Genomic DNA, 19,156 nt, shown 5'->3' with positions numbered 1-19,156 from the left:
GCTCTGTGGATTACTTGAATCAGTTAATTTCAACCATCTATGACCTCGAGGAGGCAATTTCAGTGCATTATGTAGAGTGGACTGAGCATTTCAGCTTTTGAGAGGACAGCGATTTGGGTTGTGAGCCCCGGACAATCCCCGTGTCAGGGAACACACTGTATGGGCATCTGTACCTGCCCGGGCCTTTGGGGGCTTTGTCTACCTAGTGCTGGGTCACTCACAATGTTCCCCTCTGCGGAGCTCCAATTGTGTCTCCTAATTGCAAGAGCTTCCTGTGTTCTGGGAGGAAATAATAATTCAAATAGCTCCTGGTTATACTCGCCAGAATAATGGGACACAGGCCTGCGCAGGCAGTGCTGACGCTGCGGCTTTGGTGGGGGTACTTTTCTAGAAAGGTTTCAGGACATCACTTGTAAGTGGCTGGGCCAGGCGACCTGACTGGGAGAAAAATTCCTCCAAGGCCAGCAGGGAAGGGTCGCCACCTCTGCGGGTTTCACCAACATTCCTTTTGAGCCTACTATGTGCTGAGGACAGCAGGGATGCAGGGATGGATGGGACCCAGCACTGGCCTGCCCTCAAAGGGCTCACAGTCCCCAAGGCACAGCGAATGACACTAAATAGGCCCCTAATGGTGTCTGAGTATAGAAACCCCACAATTCAATAAGATAAAACAGTGAGAGAAACTAAAAAGATTTCCATGGAGACTGGTGACCTGGCCTCTCTACCTCCTGGCTCTGTGACCCTGGGAAAGTTCCTTAGATTTCTCAGATTCTGTGGGAAGCCACCACTTGCCAATACTGTCAGCGCACCAAGGAATGCAGAAGGCGTTAGCAGGGCTGACACTAAGCACCATCTCTGTTGAGACAGTGGTGGATCAAGGCACTTCCCTAACCTGAAAATCCTTTTACTGTTTACAGAACTTTACCTTTGATATGCCTGTATGCATTGCTAAAGGGCAAATGTGTATTCAAGTAAATAAATAGCGGACCAGGCCAGAAGTCAGTGTGTCTCTTCAAGAAAGAGGCTTCACCTGGCCCCCAATGCCTTCCAAATTCATATTTCTTATATAGCATTTTCATTTGTGCGTCGACATCTCCTTCAGATCCTGAGCCCTAGCCATGCAGGTCGTGGCAAGATTCTTCTACTGGATAATGAGGATAATAAAGTGCCCACCCCATGTGGAGTAAATGACTAAAGGTTTTCAAAATGCCAAAACTAGTGTCTGGCTCAGGTTTAATTTCTGCATTCTACTTAATGACTGGGAGATAAATTGAGGCAGGTACTGATGTCCAATTATATTACAAGTCTGGGAGTTGGAGGGGTGGGGGATAAACTGCAGATGTTCCTAGAGAAAATTGTGGAGAAACTGCGCCCCCCCCCAAAAAAAAAATCAGTCAAAAATACTTGTGCAGACTGGCGCAATATGGAAATAAAGATTTACCATATGATTGATAGTTTAATTTAATAAATAATATTCAGATATTAATCATCACCATTTCCACAGTCCCCAAGAGAAGGCTCTTCATCATTAAGGTAGCTCCCACTTCTAGGAATTCTCACACCACAATTAATACCAAATCATTACATTAATATAAAAATGTTAAAAAGGCACTTGGGAGAAGCAGCTATTGGGGAGAAAAGTCCGCTGTCATATCTTTTCCTAGTGCCCCACACTTTTCCTTAATAATTGTCAGTCATTACATAGCGATATGTGGGATTTTTAGCGTTATCGTCCTTTGCCTTAATAGACTCCATGTTCCATGAGAGCAGGAACAATGTCTGTCTTTTTAACTTGCATATCTCATGTCTATCACAACGATTGCCACATGGTTGGCATTCAGTGGATATTTCTTGGATGAATGAATAGATGGGTAGGTAGGTGGGTGGGTGGATGGATGGATGGAAGAATAGATGGATGAATGGATAAGTATATGAAAGTTAGGTAGGAAGGAAGAAGGAATATCTTCCCTGAAAAAAAGCTAAAACATTACAGATAAGACTAAAGTCCCCTTTGATTACCTGCTTCCCAATTTCTTTTCATCCCCTTTCCTGATGGAAACCTCAGTCAATTGGGATTTAGGTCTCCAGGACTTTTTCAATGCACATTCATATGTAAATATGGATCTGTAATATGAGAGAAAGAAGAGCTGGGAATGATTCTTATGTTTTTATCTTGAGCAAGTGAAAAAACAATGTTGTTCTTTCCCGGATTAATAAGTCACCAGCCTGTTCTTTTTTATTGATTTATAATGAAAAATTCCAGGTTTTGATCTGGACTCACATCAAAGCTGGTGTGCACTGGTCTTCTATACCACCTTTCCACTCATCATTTGGCAATTAACCTCAGTCCCTCCCCAACAGCCTGGACACCATGCCTGAGCTAATAACTCAGTCAGCAGCAACACTGAGGACACTTCCCACTCAGCATTCATTGCTAGACTCATCAAGATTCAAGTGATTTCCCAAGGGCTCCACAGCAAGTCAGAGCTGGGCTTTCATCTCGTACAAACTCGCCCTGCTTGCCATGGATGAGGCTCCATCTCTAAAGCAGCAGTTCTTGACCTTTTTGAGCTCCTGGACCACTCTGAGAACCCGATGAAAATTGTGGATCCCACCATTTGAAAACGCGTCCAGGCACACACAGCTACGTAGACCTCCTCTTAAAGTGCATCTGCAAACCCACTTGAGGCTACGAATCCTGGTCCTAGAAGCAAAGTTGAAAATGGCCAAATTATTGCCAAGATACTTTTATTGAATTAATAACTGGGTTATATGGGGAAGGACTAAGATGGCAGCTTAGATAAATGCGGTACTTGCCACCTCCCACAACCACACCAAAATTACAACTAAAATACAGAACAACCATCACTCAGAACTGCCTGAAATCTGGCTGAATGGAAGCTCTACAACTAGAGTATTAAAGAAGAAAGCACATTGAGACTAGTAGGAGGGGCAGAGGCACAGAACGGGTTGGTCCAAAACCCAAGTGCTGCGTGTTTTTAATTGGGAGGGATATCTAGGCTGCAGAGGCCTCCTGTAAGGAGCAAGGAGTTCAAGCCCCACACCAGACCCCTCAGCCCAGGGTTCCAGAGCTATGAAAAGAAGCCTCTGTAACTTTGGGTTATCAAAACCAGTGGGGATTGTGGCTGAGTGACATGGAGGCAGCCAGAGACGCAGGCAGTTCCTCTTAGGGGCCAGTGCACAGATTTACTTGAACTTGCTCCCTCTGAGCTCCAGTGCTGGGGCAGCAGCTTGAGAGGAATCCAGGGACATATAGGAAGGAACTGGATTATCTGGCATTGGAGCAAGAACTCAGGGGTGGCTTTCTCCCAAATAGGGGTGCTCGCAGTGGTCATTGTTCCTATGCTGAGACCTCCTCCATCGCAGAGCTGACTGGCAGGGGCCGTATCTGAATCTCAGTTAATTAACCTGGCTCACACTGTTCACTCTATCCCAGTGAGTCCCTGAGACCCTGCCCCACCCAATTTTCAGCCTCACCCAAGCTATTTATGGTGGCTTTTCCATATGAATGGCCTGTCCTGGCTCAGGCTTCAGATTTTGCTAAAATCTCTCAAACAAGCAACAGCTGGTATCATGCCACTCAATAAGAGGCCCCAGGCCTGGAACTAGCAGCAACCTGCCTTGCTTCACAGCCTAGCCCAGTGATGGCGAACCTATGACATGCGTGTCAGAGGTGACACGTGAACTCATTTTTTTGGTTGATTTTTCTTTGTTAAATGGCATTTAAATATATAAAATAAATGTCAAAAATATAAGTCTTTGTTTTACTATGGTTGCAAATATCAAAAAATTTCTATATGTGACACGGCACCAGAGTTAAGTTAGGGTTTTTCAAAATGCTGACACACCGAGCTCAAAAGGTTCACCATCACTGGCCTAGCCTCTCCTAGGCACTTCCAAGCCCAAAAAAAGGTAGCAGCTATCTGCAGCTTGCTCTGTAGCTCCTGACAGGTGGCCCCAGGCAGGGCACAGGCAGGAGCTAACTTTTCACCTCCAGGGGTGGTCCCCAGAGCCAGTGGACAGCTTTAGGCCATGCCAGATTACAACTCTACACATCCACAAGTGACATATTCAAGAGGCAGACACAGTGAGCATCAAAGCCCCACTGAAACAAGTCCTGCTCCATAGGGATGACTTCTGCACAACAGCTCTTCCACTATAGTCACAGTTGGTCCTCACAGCCAATTGGCTTGGGTCAATTCCTCCAAAAGGCTCAACTACAAATCTGTGCACACAGCCCACATAGGGATGTACCTAGAATGTGCAACTCAGGTGAGTGGGGAGGCTGAGCCACTGGGCCCTACAGGACACCTGCCACACAAGGCCACTCTACCAATTTCAGAAGACATAGCAGGTCTATCTAATACATAGGAACAAACACAGGGAAGCAGCAAAAATGCAGAGACAAAGAAACATGTCACAAATGAAAGAAATCTCCAAAAAAAGAACTAAGTGAAATAGAAGCAAGCAAACTACTAGATACAGAGTTCAAACAATGGTTATAAGGATGCTCAAGGATCTTTTATTTTCCCATTGATTTTTAGAGAGAGTGGAAGGGAGGAGGGAAAGGGGGGAGAGAGAGAGAGAGAGAGAGAGAGAGAGAGAGAGAGAGAGAGAGAGAGAGAAACATCCAAGTGAGAGAGACACATCAATTGGTTGCCTACCGCTCACACCCAACCAGGGCCAGGAATCAATCTTGCAACTGAGGTACACGCCCTTGACAGAGAATAAAACCCACAACCCTTTGGTCTGCAGGCCAGCATTCTAATCACTGAGCAAAACTGGCCAGGGATCAAGGATCTTAATGAGAGCTTCAAGGGACTTAGTGAGAATTTCAAGGAAATTATTGAGAACATCAAAGACATGAAAAAGGACCAGTCAGAAATGAAGAATACACTAACTAAAATAAAGAATAATTTACAGTAGAATGGAGAATGCCAAGAATCAAATCAACAACTTGGAATATGACAAAGCAAAAAACACCCAATCAAAAGAGAAAAAGGAAAAAAGAATCCAAAAATATGAAGATAGTGTAAGGAGCCTCTGGGACAACTTCAAGTGTACCAACATTCAAGTCATTGGGATGGCAGAAGGAGAAGAGACAGAAGAAGATGTTGAAAACCTGTTTGAAGAAATAATGACAGAAAACTCCTCCTACCTGGTGAACGAAATGACTTACAAGTCCAGGAAGCACAGAAAGTGCCAAACAAGAGGAATCCAAAAAGGCCCACACCAAGACACATCGTAATTAAAATGTCAAAGGTTAAAGACAAAGAGAGAATCTTAAAAGCAGCAAGAGAAAAGCAGTTAGTTACCTACAAGGGAACACCCATACTACTGACAGCTGATTTCTCAACAGAAACTTTGTAGGCCAGAAGGGAGTGGCAAGAAATATTCAAAGTGATGAATAGCAAGGACCTACAACCAACATTACTCTACCCAGCAACACTATCATTTAGAATTAAAGGTCAGATAAAAGTTTCACAGACAAGAAAAAGCTAAAGAAGTTTATCACCACCAAACCAGTATTATATGAAACATTGAAAGGTATTCTTTACAAAGAGAAAGAAGAAGGAGAAAAAGATAAAAAATATGAACAATAAAATGGCAATAAATACATCTCTATCAACAATTGAATCTAAAAATCAAAATACACAAACAAGGAATCTAATGAACAAAATAGAACCAGAGGTATGGAAATATGGAATAGACTGATGACTCTCAGAGGGAAGAGGAGAAGTGGCAGGAAAAGATTAACCAAAGAACTTATATGCATGTATGCATTACCTATGGGCACAGGCAATAGGGTGGTGAAGGCCTGGGTCAGAGTGGGAACCGGGTGAAGGGGTCAACGCTGGGGAATGGAGCATCTGTAATACTCTCAACAATGAAGATTTTTTAAACATTTTTAATTACTTTTATTTATTTTAACTAGATGATAGATAAACATGGAAAAAATCCTATATAATAAAAGGCTAATATGCACATTGTCCCTACAGGCGGGAGTTCGACCGACCAGGAGTTAGACGTGCGCTGACCATCAGAGGGTGGCGTAGAACATGGCGGGCATCAGCGACGCAATTCTGGCAGCAGGCAGCAGTGGAGGCACTGCCGGCCCTGATGGGCCCGGACAAGAGTGGGACCACAGTGGGATGATGGAGCAGGTGAGCGGACGGTGCCAGGCCAAGGCAGGTGCAAAGGGAGGCCTTGGCCAGCAGCTGGTAGCCGCTAAGGACCCTACCCATTCACGAATTTCGTGCACTGGGCCTCTAGTACTAAAATAAGAATACAAAAGGGCTTTAGATGGTCTCCCACCACTTCTATCTTTGAGCACTTCAGTTCCTCTGACCAGATGCATTCACTCTTTTTTTAAAAATATATTTTATTGATTTTAGAGAGGAAGGGATAGGGAGAGAGAGATAGAAACATCAATGATGAGAGAGAATCACTGACTGGCTGCCTCCTACATGCCCCCTACTGGGGATAGAGCCCGCAACTGAGGCATGTGCCCTTGGCCAGAATCGAACCTGGGACCCTTCAGTCCGCAGGCTGACGCTCTATCCATTGAGCCAAACCAGCTAGGGCATGCATTTGCTCTTAACAGGTCTTCTATAGACATCCAGAGATAGGATGTGGGGTTGTGTTTGTGTGTACACATGTGCCTTTCTTTTCACACAGAAAGTAGCATACTGTGTGCATTATGCTGTGTCTTAGTTTGGAGGGCATTTTGTAATGGTATCTAGAGGTGCCTTGCACTCTTTAATGTTCCCTTAAGCTTCTGCCCTTGTATAGCTGTCTTACTGATGAAGACTTGGAGATTATTTTAATCTTTTGCCATAGAGAAAATACTACAGTAAGTAACCTTGAACATCCCTATTGGTGCTCATATGGGTGTGTGTCTGTAGCAAAAGCTCCTGGAAGTGGGATGAGGGTCAAGGACATGTGCATTTTACATTTAATAGGTTTTCCAACTTGTCTTTCAAAGGGGTTCTACCAATTTACACTCTCCCCAACAAAATCACAAAGTATTTTAATGACACTGCCAAACTTTTCCCAGATCTGTAACTATTAAATGTTTTATAGCTTAAAAAATGAAATCCATTACATGAAACGCTTTCTGGCTGCTCTTGACTAGTCCAAATTCATTTCACAAATCCCCCTCACAAATCAAAACAAACTCTCTAACCCATACATTCCCCCTGAGCTCAGGCCAAAAGGCAAAGGCAGGCACACAGGTAAGCCTGCAGAATGCTTATCTGCTAATGAGGGACTATCCTGATACAACCCTTCCACCCCACTGTTAATGGACAGACAGAACTGATGTCATATCAGAACTGAAGTTTGTTTCAACTCCCAAAGAGCCTTTATATGAACAACCCAGAACAGAGAGAAAAGTTTAAAAGATCAAAATCCCCAGGGAAATGAAAATTGCTAAGGCCAGAATCCGTTCCCATTTCAATTAGTCAAAGCAAAGAACTACCGAGTCTCAGTTGCCAATGCTGCCAATGCCATTGCTCATCAAGACAAATTGAGACCAGGCTCAACCCTACTGTTTTCCCTTCACTCTGGTCAGAACACCCGATGCTTTCAGAACCAGACATATTGTACCAAGCTTATTTAAAAATGAACAAGAAATTGTATTAAAGTATATGGCACAGAAAAGTAAATTTGAAACTGGATGTAGCTGTCAAGATTCTGTCTAGGAGTTGCAAGGGACTGAAGCTCAAAGTGGCTTAAGGAAAAGAAAGAAAGAGAGAGAGAGAAAGAGAGAGAGAGAGAGAGAGAGAGAGAGAGAGAGAGAGAGAGACTCATGACTCCCTGGCCTATATCTTATGATGCTCCCCAACTCTTGCCTCAGGGTAACCCCTGGGGCCTCTGGCCCTGACTGACATCCCAAAGTGACACAACTTAGCAATAGGCATAATTATTAGCCCCACTTTACAGATGAAAAGGGTGAGACACCGAGAGATGAGAGGCACACAGCTTCCTAAAGAGCAGAGCCACCCTTTGACCGTGCTTCCATCTGACTCCAGAACCCACATTCCTCCCACTCTGCTGGTGGTCTCCGGGCTTCCAGAGAAGGCTTCCTGCGGAATCCTAACGCCTGAGCACTTGCAGCACCCAGTCCGCGCCCACCCAGTCCGCGCCGCCCAGGCAGAGGAGCAGGGGGTCAGAGGAACCTGGCTGAAAGGAACCGGAGGCAGGTTACAAAGCCATAGACAGAGGAGTCCCCACTGGAGAAAAGGGCTCCCTGCAGAGGAGGGCTCCACACAGACAGGCCTGATCGTGTTCCCTGCTGCACCTGCAGAGCCCAAAACAGTGCCCAGTGCCTGATGGGCACTCAGTGAACATTGTTGGAAGCTTTCAAATGCTAATGTAAAATATCAGGAGTTCACAGGTAGGGACATAGCAAGGGAGTGGAATCCCGCACACACAGGCCTGCTTGCCTAGCAGGCTTCAGTTCTCCTGGGGCTTCTCCACCTGCATGATGGCATCTGGGGCCCCCACGCTGTGGTGAGACTGCCCTGCGCCCTGTGCCCTGTGCGTGTGAGCAGCACTCCTGGTCTCACCTTTAGCTGCCAGCACACACACACACACACACACACACACACACACACACACGCCCTGCACTGCACATGAGCCCCTCCGGCATTTCCAAATGCCTGCCTGAGGGCCAAGGCCTTCCCCAGGTGTGCAGACACCGGTTCCACGCAGGGGGCTGCTCCTCACTGAAACACAGTTTTCTGCAGAGTTTTGCTGGAACAAGGACATAAGCTGCCAGGATGCTCTGCGTGTCTTCCTTTCTGGTATAAAGTTGAGACACCACTGCGGGAGCAATAAAGGGAAGGGTCAGGCAGCTCCTGCAGTTGGCAGAGGCAGGGCTGGCTCTGGACAGCAGGGCTGTGGGGAGGCCTTGCAGTGGCGCCCACCCTGAAGAGCACGCCAAGCTCAGCTTCCCAGGGAATGGCCAGGTAACGTATTTACCACGAGTATTTACCACGGAAAATGGGGGGTTCTGGGACAGGAGGAAGGCGCCCCATACACCACAAGAAATGGGGAAGCAGGCTCCCTCCCTCAGAAAGGCTGCTGAAGCGAAGAGAAGGAGAGAGCAAGGTTTCCCCAGCTCGGACCTGTGACATCCTCCGGGAACAGGCAGTGCCCACAGCACGCATAAATCAGACATTTCTCAGCGGCACCCTGAGACCGCTGTACACTCCGCATCTCCTTCCCCGGGGAGAGCGCCTTTTCTGAACCGTAGCACCCCCTCGTCAGAGCTGCTAGGACCTTCCTCAGGAGCAGCCAGGGTTGTGGAGGCACTGAGCCCAACGCGGCCCCTTGCCCGCCCTTCCTCACCTCTCCGAACAGAAGGAGGAAGCAACACGTTCCACCATAATGTCAGGCCTTCTCCGTGGGGGCTGCTCACGCCGCGGCTGGGGGGAGCCTCAAAGGCAAGACCAGTCATGAGAATCTTCCATCCTGCGTGCGAAAGCCCAGGTTGGAGTTCAAGGAGCATTTTGCTTGAGCGAATTGCTTGCAGACTAGGGAGCACGCAGGGTTCGAGTGCTCTGCAGAGTGATTGTGTAACAGGCCTCTAATGCACAGAACATTTTCTTCCGGCACAATCTTAAGGGAAATCTAAATAAAAAGCAGGTACCAGAGGAGCCTTTTTCAGAGAAATGGAAGGTCAGCACTGGGTCCGGAAGCTGCCCCAACACGCACCACGTGCTGCCAGGACAACACGGAGCTCTCTGCTCTGGGAAACGAGGTGTTTTCTCTGACATCCGGCTGCTCCGCGGACTTCCCGCTGACCGTGCTCCTCTTGAGCTGGTTGCTCTGTCCACCTGCTGCCCGCCCTTCTCGCCTTCACCCTGCTGGGTGGCCTGGGACTGACTTGGTTTGGCCAGTAGGAGGCACACAGGAGACCAAGGGGCAGGGAGGAGAGAGTGGTCAGGGCATATCTTCCCACAACGCCCACACAGTGCGCACAGGCGGCTCTGAACTGAGGCTCCACAGCCCCGGGTGCCGAGTCGGGCTCTATTGCCAGCAGCCTGGTTTGGATTTGGGGCTGAGACGTAGGGTCCCTGATGCGTGTGAGCATCAAGTCCAGGCCTTCCCTGGAAAATGCTCACAGTGTTTTAGCTGGAAGTGCAATCTAGCCTGTGGGCCGCCTGAGAGACAAAATGCACGGCTTTGTGCTGTTTAAATGTGAAGAGGACTTGGGTGCTTTCTGCAAAAAGCCTGTCTGCGCTGCTCTGAGTTCCCCACCCCGCCTCCCAGGCCCTCAGGTTAGGAAGTTCCCCTCCATTAGAAAGTTCTTCGGAAAATGAAAGGATGAATTTTATTTCTATAAATTTCTTGCTGCGCTTTCTGCCAAATCCCAAAGGAATTCCAGCCCCAGGTTTAACAGATGGGACCTGCGACGTCACGGTGACATGATTTTGTATATTAACCCTGACCAGCTTTGCGCCAAGCCTGCTCGATTTAGTCTCTAACCCTCCCCACCCCCACGGGACGGGGAGTTACTCCCAGTGAAGAAACTGAGGCTCAGAAAGAAGTGAGGGCACTGAGGAGAGTGAGAATCCCAACCGAAGCCTGTGCTCCCGGAGCCGGGGCCTCTCCCGGAGCGTGAGGCTCCTACCTTTCACCCTCCAGGGAGCGGAGGTCTCGCTTTGCCAACGTCCACTTCTGGAGGTTGACGTCATGGTCCTGCCCGAATTGCTCAGCGTGACGTGGTCTACAGCAACCTCCACTTCACTTCTCCCCCGGGCCTGCAGAGAAAGAAAGCCTTTTTCACATCTCATTTTATTGACTTGTTACTCTTGGAAAAGACCTTACCGAGTGGACAGAAGAGGGTGGGTATTCCAGGCAGTGCACAAAGCGTGTGCAAAAGTGTGGAAGCAGAACAGAGGGGCACGCTGGATGACTTGCAGTCAGCTGAGTCCACAGGAGAGCTGGTGTGGACTCAAGTCAGCAGCGGCTCTGATGGAAACAGTGAACGCGCTGAGGGTGTTGGAGATGGAGTCAACGAGACTTGAAAATGGATAGGACGTGAAGGGTGAGAAGAAGGGAGAAAGCAAAAGAATCTTCCAAACCTTTGACTTGAGAAACCAGGCAGTTGAAGGTGGTTTTCACAGAGATGGAGAAGAGTGTAAGAATAGTTCAAACTGGGGTGTAAATCAAAAGATCTGCACTAAAGGCTGAGAGGGTGAGAGCGGAGAGGTAGATACAGGGTGGGGGGGGGGGTTTATGAGTGTGATGTTTCCTTATTTGCTGACTAGTGTTGCTTTTGTCCATATTGGAGCCCACCCCCCCCCCCGTGGCATGTAGAAATGCCTTCACTTGTTATCAATAAATTAATTCTTACTGTGGGCTCTTGGGCCAGATGTCCCGGGTTCAAACCCAAATTCCACCTTCTATGAACCCCGGGTGCAGTTCTTCCTTGGGAAGCGATGGATAACCATAGTCTCTACCTTACACTTGTAATGAAGGTCCAATGAGTAAATACTTTGTACACCTGGGCAATGACAGTTAATAGGTACATTTTACCACCCTAACATTTTTAGGGTGAACATGTTCTGAAATTAGATAGTGATGATGCTTGTACAATTTTCTGAATATACTAAAACCACTGAATTGTACACCTTTTTGAAAAGGGTGAATTTTATGGTATATGAATTGTATCTCAAAAAAAACACACACATTTCAAACACCACTTAGAACCATGCTTGGCTAAGTGCTAAGGAAGTGTTGATTAAATAAACTAAAATAAATTGCAAAAACAGTAAGTTCTTTTATATTTAAATATAAATATGCTTATACGATTATTCCTGAAGTTAGCCATGCCATCGCCTGCCCACCAACAGGAATCAGCTCAGAACGCCCCTCTCTGTCCCCTTCCTCTGCAAACCCTCAGCCCCACTCCCTCGGAGCCTCCACCCCCTCCTGCCCACGGTTCCTCCAGTGCCCGCCCTCCTGGTTGCCCTCCTGCTCCAAACGCCCCTCTTCCTGGTACAGAAAGAAATACCACTCCCCTGCAGCCCTTCGCCCTGATTCAGCACCACACTCCTTTCTGTGTATCCAAACCAAGAATCACACGCCTTCCATTTAAGAAGATTCTGTCCTAATTAAAAGGTAATTGTGGTTTATATTTCCCTTTTCTTACGCCATAACCATAGAGATGATATATGATGTGTGTGTGTGTGTGTGTGTGTGTGCGTGTGTGTGTTAAGAATTCAGAAGACAGAGTGAAGGAAAACTGGGCCCGTAAGCCAGAGGTTGAGGAAGCACAGATGGGTCTAAACATCTACTAACTTCTTTCTTCTTGGCCACCTTTCCTCACCCTCAATGGCAAACTTCAGGCACATTTTGGCCTCAGACCTTTGCGCTTACCGCTCCCTCTATACAGAATGCTCCTCCCCAGGTGGCCACGTGGCTCACTCCCAGACTGCCTCAGGCCTCTGCTCGCATGTCACCACCTGGTGACACTCCCCAGGTGCCCTGCCTGCCGATGTCAGGTGGCACTCTCGCCTCTCCCGCCTTTCCCCCTCTGCAGCATGCATTCTGCTCTGCCACCACACACAGGACAGTGTTTACTGGGGGAGGGTCTCTCATGAATGTCCGCTCCCTCTGGACAGCGCTTTGTCTTTCTTATTCGCAGCGGTACCCCAGCACCCAAACCGGGGCTGGCGCACAGAAGACGCCCAGTCAATATTTATTGGATGAATAAATGAACGAACACACGAATGAATGACCCAGGACGCTGCTTTTCAGCAAGTTTCTAGACAAGCGGTCATGTTTTGCACGCACAGCTGGTAGGTATTACTGTACATTGCATGGTATTCAGGTGGGTCTGTATTCTTCCCCTGGGTACCATGGAGACCTCTAAGAAGGCAATGTTCTGGAATAAAATTACAGGAGAAAATTAGTCACTGAACTCAAAAGTATTCATGCTCCTATGTAGTAATTCAATGTGGAAGAAAAGGCATGGAAGACACTATTGTCAGCACCCTTTCTTCTCTCACGTTTTTTGAAAATCCTGTGTCCTCTGTGCTGTTCTGTCATTTCCCCCGTCAGGCCGAGAGCCCCGCACGGGGAGGGCCAGGGTGGTGGGGGCTTCGGAACAGGCTGAGTCTGGGCAGGAGTGTGTTCCCTGTGTTCTGTGAGCTGTCCAGGCAATTATCAAACCCAAGTGGGCTGGAAGGCTAGGGAACTCCTATTTATAGGCAGTTGGCCAGGAGCCCAGGGGACGACCTGGACTGGTGATTGGCATGTGAAGTGGGGTTGGTCTTGTGGGACTGAGCCCTCCACTTGTGGGATCTGACGCCAACCCCAGGTAGATGGTGTCGGAACTGAGCGGAACTGTGGAACACCCCGGGTGTTGGAGTCGGTCACAGAGGTCTGTGTGGGGGAGACATGGGAGCGTTTCTCTTACTCCCCCCAGGACTGCTGCAGCAGGAACTCGGGGCACCGGCCCAACAGCCAGGTTCTGAGAAGCCCAGCAGGTGGTTCTGTGAAGTTCAGGTTTGAGACCACTGCCCGCTTCCTGAAATGTCTAACCCTCTTTCTCCTAGTCTGGCCTCCACGTCTTCCCCTGCAGAATCATTCCAGTGGGGCCCGTAGCACCAATTTCCAACTAACAAACCCAGTGTTCACCTGCCCAGCTCTAAATAACATGCTTATATGGATTCCTGAAGTTAGCCCTGCATCACCTGCCCACCAACAGGAATCAGCTCAGGACGTCCCCTCTCTGTCTCTGTTCGATACTCATAGCTCTACTCAGTGACTCTCAACCCTCTATTTCTTGTTCCACCAACTTCCCACAGGATCCTTGAGGCCCTGCCTTTGTAGGTTGCTCACTAGCTCCCACATCCTTCTCTCCAGCCACCCCTCCCGTCCACCTCACAGCATCTGTCCTCCCTCCTTTCCAGTCCTCCCTCCTGTTCACTTCACAGTATCTGGCTTGTATGTTTCTAAACCGTTTTTATTTACAATTCCTTCTGAAATCTGAACTTACAACCTAAGCCTTTCATGCTTGGCTGAATTACTTCTAAATGTTAAAAAACCAACGAACAGCATTTATGTGCATGAGATTCTGTGTGTAAAGAGCATGGCACAGATCTTAGCCCATAGCCCTCCATCTATACTAGTTACTATTACTTTTGTGACACGGTGAATATCGTTCATGTGGCAGCCAGCCTCCAAAGTGGTCCCCAATGATCCTCACTTCCTGGAATTCACATTTTGTCATCACCCCCTCCCACCTTGAATAGGCCTGACCTCTGTGACCAAAAAGCTATTGCAGAAGTGTGTGGTTTCCAAATCTAGGTCACAAAGAACATCACAGCTTCTCCGTTGTCTCCTGAGATCACTTGGCCTGGGAAAGCCAGGCACTGTAACGTGAGGACCTCAAGGTGCTCTGTGGAGGGGAAGTGCCCGCAGCCAACACCAGTGGGCCTGCCATGCGATGGGCCGCCTTGGAATGGACCGTCCAGCCCCAATCAAACCTTCAGATTACTGAAGCCCACATGTTGACTGCAACCTCATGAAAAATCTTGAGGCAGAGCCACCTAGTTAAGTAGTTCTGAATTCCTGACCCACAGTAACTGTGAGTGATAATAAATGTTTTCTGTTGTGGACGAAAGGGGCCACAGGCTAACCTGACAAGCTCAGGGAAGGCCTGCATGATTCTTGCAAACTCAGAGACCTAAAGTAACCACAAAGGATGGTCTGAAATTAAACTTTAACTAAAAGCAGTTATGGTGGGTAGTTACATCCTAGGCCGGTATCTTCACTGACAAGGTCAACCTTTACCTTAACTGAGCCTATCTGTCTTTGTGCGTCTATAATAAGAGACCCTTGAAATGTCTGGGTAACTTGTAACTTCCCTTTTTCCAGACCCTTGGGGCACAACCTAATGTGCTGGGAGCCAGGACAGAAACCACAAATTCCTTCATTATCATGTTAATTGTTCCTGTACTCACCTAAGTATGCGTCCATCATTTTACTTTTTATCCAGTCCCAGGGGTTTTCCTGCTTTGCTTTCTCCCGCCTCTCTAATCTATCACCAATGGGTTTCATGTAACCCACCTACGTCCCTTTCCTTTGATTGCAAAGTATAAAACCAGATGTAACCCGCCATTCTCCGAAGCATTATCGCAATTCATTGAGGTTCTGCTTCCCGGCATATGTCGACAGTTTGGCTCAGATAAACTCACAAAAATTCTTTACAGGTTTCAATGGTTTTTTTACGTTAACACTGTTGTTTTGAGCCACTGATTGTTGGGGTGAGCAGCAATGCAGCGATGGGCAACTACCGCAGTCCACACAGTGTCACCTTCCTGCCGAATGGCCAGTTCCAAGTGGAAGTATTCTGAGTCAGACACAGAGATGGGTGTCCCTCAGCAGGAGCTGGGCCTTTGACCCTGTGCTAAGACATGGTCTTAAATATCTGGAAAAGTCTCTCCTGATCCTACTAGCAGGACTCCAAGCTGACTGTACATTCTAGGCTTCAGGTCAGCATCTCACTGAGACCTTTCAGCTCAGACATTGGCATAGGGGACGTCTTTCCGGGGCTCACCCGTGCCCCACATGCCTGCTCCCCGCACCTCTAACGCGCTGCACAAAATCACCTACATAGCTTGTTAACTTTATAAAACCCCAGGCCCCACCCCAAGGACTCTGAACCAGTGGCTTTTGCCTGGACCCAGGATCTGCTTTTTAAAGAAACCATCCCCAGGAGATAACAAGTGTTGGCAACGATATAAAGAAAGGGAACCCTTCTGCAGTGCCCGTGGGAATGCAAAGTGGCACATCTCTGTGGAAAACCGTACGGTGGCCCCTCAAGTAATTACGAAGGGAACTACCATGTGACCCAGCAGTCCCCAGGCCTGGTATATATCTGACAGGATGGGAACCAGTATCTCAAAGGGATAGCTGCACTCCATTGCAGCATTTCCCACAATAGCCAAGATATAGAAACCATTGAAGTGTCTGTAAACGGATGGATACTAAAGATGTGGCGTACGCACACGACGGAAGGTTTACAACTCAGCCAGTCCTGCCATTGGCGACAACATGGATGCCTTGTAGGCATTGTGCTAAGCGTGGTAAGTCGGAAAACAAAAGACAATTATTGTATGGCATCACTTACACACAGAATCGAAAAAACACTGAGCTTGTACAAACAGAGTAGCATGGTGGTTACCGGGGCCTGGGGTGGGAATGGGGAGATTATGCTAAAGTGTACAGACTTTCAGGCAATGGGTCAATGAGTTCTGAGATCTAATGCCCAGCATCATAGCTACAGTCAACAGCACTGCTATACGCTTCACAGTTGCTAAGAGACCATCCTAAGTATTCTCAACTCAAAAGAATGATAACTATGTGACATGATACAGGTGTTAGCTAATGCTACTCTATAATCCTCTTGTAATATATAAATGAAGCAAACCAACACCTGTACACTTCAAATTCGCATAATGTTACATGTCAATTATATCTTAATTTTTACAAAAGGAGCTGCCTCCTGCCCACCCATGTAATCTGATGTAGGGGAGTCCCCGTCCACACTCAGAGAAAAGATGTTCTGAACACTGGGGCCTCCTCTCCACCGATCCATTAGCTGGAGTGATCGCAGCTTATGAAATGGAAATAATGTTGGAAGCGTCTGCAAGCACAGATGAGCCTCGAGTCCGAAGGCAGAGGACGGCACACTGGCTCCATTGTGTAAAAGATGCACCACCCCATCCTTCCTGTCTCATAAAAGACCCATCAGTGAATAACTCAGAGAAAATTCCCCCGAAAGAACCCAGGGCCCCTCCTACCTCCCGGAGCTTTCTATTTTCTTTCCCAGTTTTGCAAATCTGAGGGAATTACATCTGTTTCATTATGTCAGACATGCAGAACCAAGATTGTTTTTAGTGGCTCTTTAAAATTTCACAGATGATGCAGGCAAAACAACTTGGAAACCTTGAAAATCTGAAGTGCAAAAGAAGAGTCTAGCTCCATCTTGCTACCACTTAGCTGATTCCAAACACCCGTTTCCTTGCCCTAGTCAATACCCATTGATTTCTCACCACTGAAGTTATTAAAGCAAGCTGATGGGCAGAAGCTAACTCTCTGCTGGTGCCCAGGCCCACTGCAATAACAAGATCAGGGCTCTGTTCATTACTGAAGCTTAAAGATTCTGCTTTTAACAGGACCAGAGAGAATCTGGAACAAAGAAACCCATAGATACAAAAGTTGAAACTCCATACCCCAGAGGAAAGCCCAGGCAGATGAGTGCCAGTTGAGGGTAGTCCCAAGTCCTTCTCTGCATTAGCATTCACTTAGCATTTCTAAATTCACATAAGTCAGCACGCACCAAGACTGCTGCAAGCAGCAAGAGTCTGTTCCACAGGCTCCATGGCACCTTTTGGGAACTGGTGAGCCCTGCAGCCAGGGAACTCAGAAATGGTTGGTTCAACCTGTAGAGGTTTTGGTTGGTGGGTTTGTTGTTATTGTTTGGTTGTTCGTTTTCATTCATTTTCAACATTTAAAAATCAGGAGATTTTACATTCTTTAAATGCAGATGGCCAGCTTGGACCAGTTAGCATTTTCTGTGCAACAACCATTTGTCGTCTCATGATGCTGGGGTCCAGCAGTTGGGCTGGTCAGCCAGGCGGCTGAGCTGGGCTGGGCTAGCTTAGCTGATCTCAGTGGTGCTTGGTCACAGGTTTGTGATCAGCTGCTGGACTAGATTGGGCCGGCTGCTCAAGGCTGGCCTCAGCTGGATGCCTCACCCTGCTCCCCTTGGTCTCCCCCTCCAGCAGGCTAGTTCTAAGAGCAAGAGCTGAACGCACAAGGCCCCTTGAGGCCTGGGCTCCAACACACCCCATCACTTCCACTGCGTGCTATTGCCAAAGCACGTCACAGGCCAGCCCAGATTCTGGGGGTAGAAAACAGACCCCGCCTCTGGTTGGGAGGGAGGAACTGAGCCACGGTGGCCACTTCGCACACAACTTATCTTACGAAATCAGTAGATGTGTCCACATTGGGCACATGATGTGCTAGAGCTAAAGGCAGCTGCCCCTTAGATGGATATGGCACTGCCCTCCCGCACCAGCCTTGCCCTGTCTCATTTCCTGATCCCAGAGTGATGCGCACCCCGTACCTCCCAAAGCCCCGTCCCAGCCAGGAACACACCGGCTGTGCAGGGCCTGGACTCACCCTTCGCTCCTCAGGAAACAGCGCCTTTCCATTCATCGTTTCCTTCCCCCCAATAAATATCCCCTTTTCTGCTCAGGGAATCAATGGGGGTAGGGGGGTAAAGAGGGAAAGGAGGGTGATTACTCAGCAGCTGGAAGACAGAAAAAGGGCAGCCCTGGAGCCAGACCCACCCGGGTTCCAGCTGCTGTGTTTGCGTACTTCTCCTTAGAGACTATGTCAGTTGAGCCATATGTTTTGCATAAATGTGGACCCATTTTGATCTAACAAAAAATTTAGGGAAAAATAAAAGAAAAAAAAAGCAATAACAACCCAAAAAGCCCTAGCTGGTTTGGCTCAGTGGATAGAGCATCCGTCTGCGGACTGAAGAGTCCCAGGTTCGATTCTGGTCAAGGGTACGTCCCTGGGTTGTGGGCTCCATCTCCAATAGGGGGCGTGCAGGAGGCAGCCAGTCAATGATTCTCTGTCATCATTAATGTTTCTATTTCTCTCTCCCTATCCCTTCCTCTCTGAAATCAATAAAAATATATTTTGTAAAAAAAAACCAACCCAAAAAAAGCACTCAGTGAGTGGTTAAGATTATTTTCCTGTTCGGGCTTCACAAAAGGCAATTCGTAACTCGAGTGCAGAAACGATTTGCTGAAAGATCCAGAAACTGCTTTACCCAGAGGACTGTCTCAGGTCCTTGTATTTTCAGATTGTAACACTCTCCCCAAATTTAAGAGGCAGGCTCTGCCTCAGCTCTCCGTGGTGGATGCCTCCCGAGGCCTGCAGCGCCACCTGCTGGGCGAGGGCACCTAGGACAAGGTTATCAGTGCGCAGGGCAGGACTGGTTGTTGAGGGTAAGTCAGGCTGTCCCTGCAGGCATCACCCAGCTGCAGCCAGCGGCCCGGTCCCCTGGGGGCTGCCTCTGAGGCCCAGCTCCCCAGCC

This window comes from Myotis daubentonii, chromosome 8, assembly GCF_963259705.1.
Source record: "Myotis daubentonii chromosome 8, mMyoDau2.1, whole genome shotgun sequence".
Taxonomy (NCBI): domain Eukaryota; kingdom Metazoa; phylum Chordata; class Mammalia; order Chiroptera; family Vespertilionidae; genus Myotis; species Myotis daubentonii.
This window is presented reverse-complemented; position numbering follows the sequence as displayed.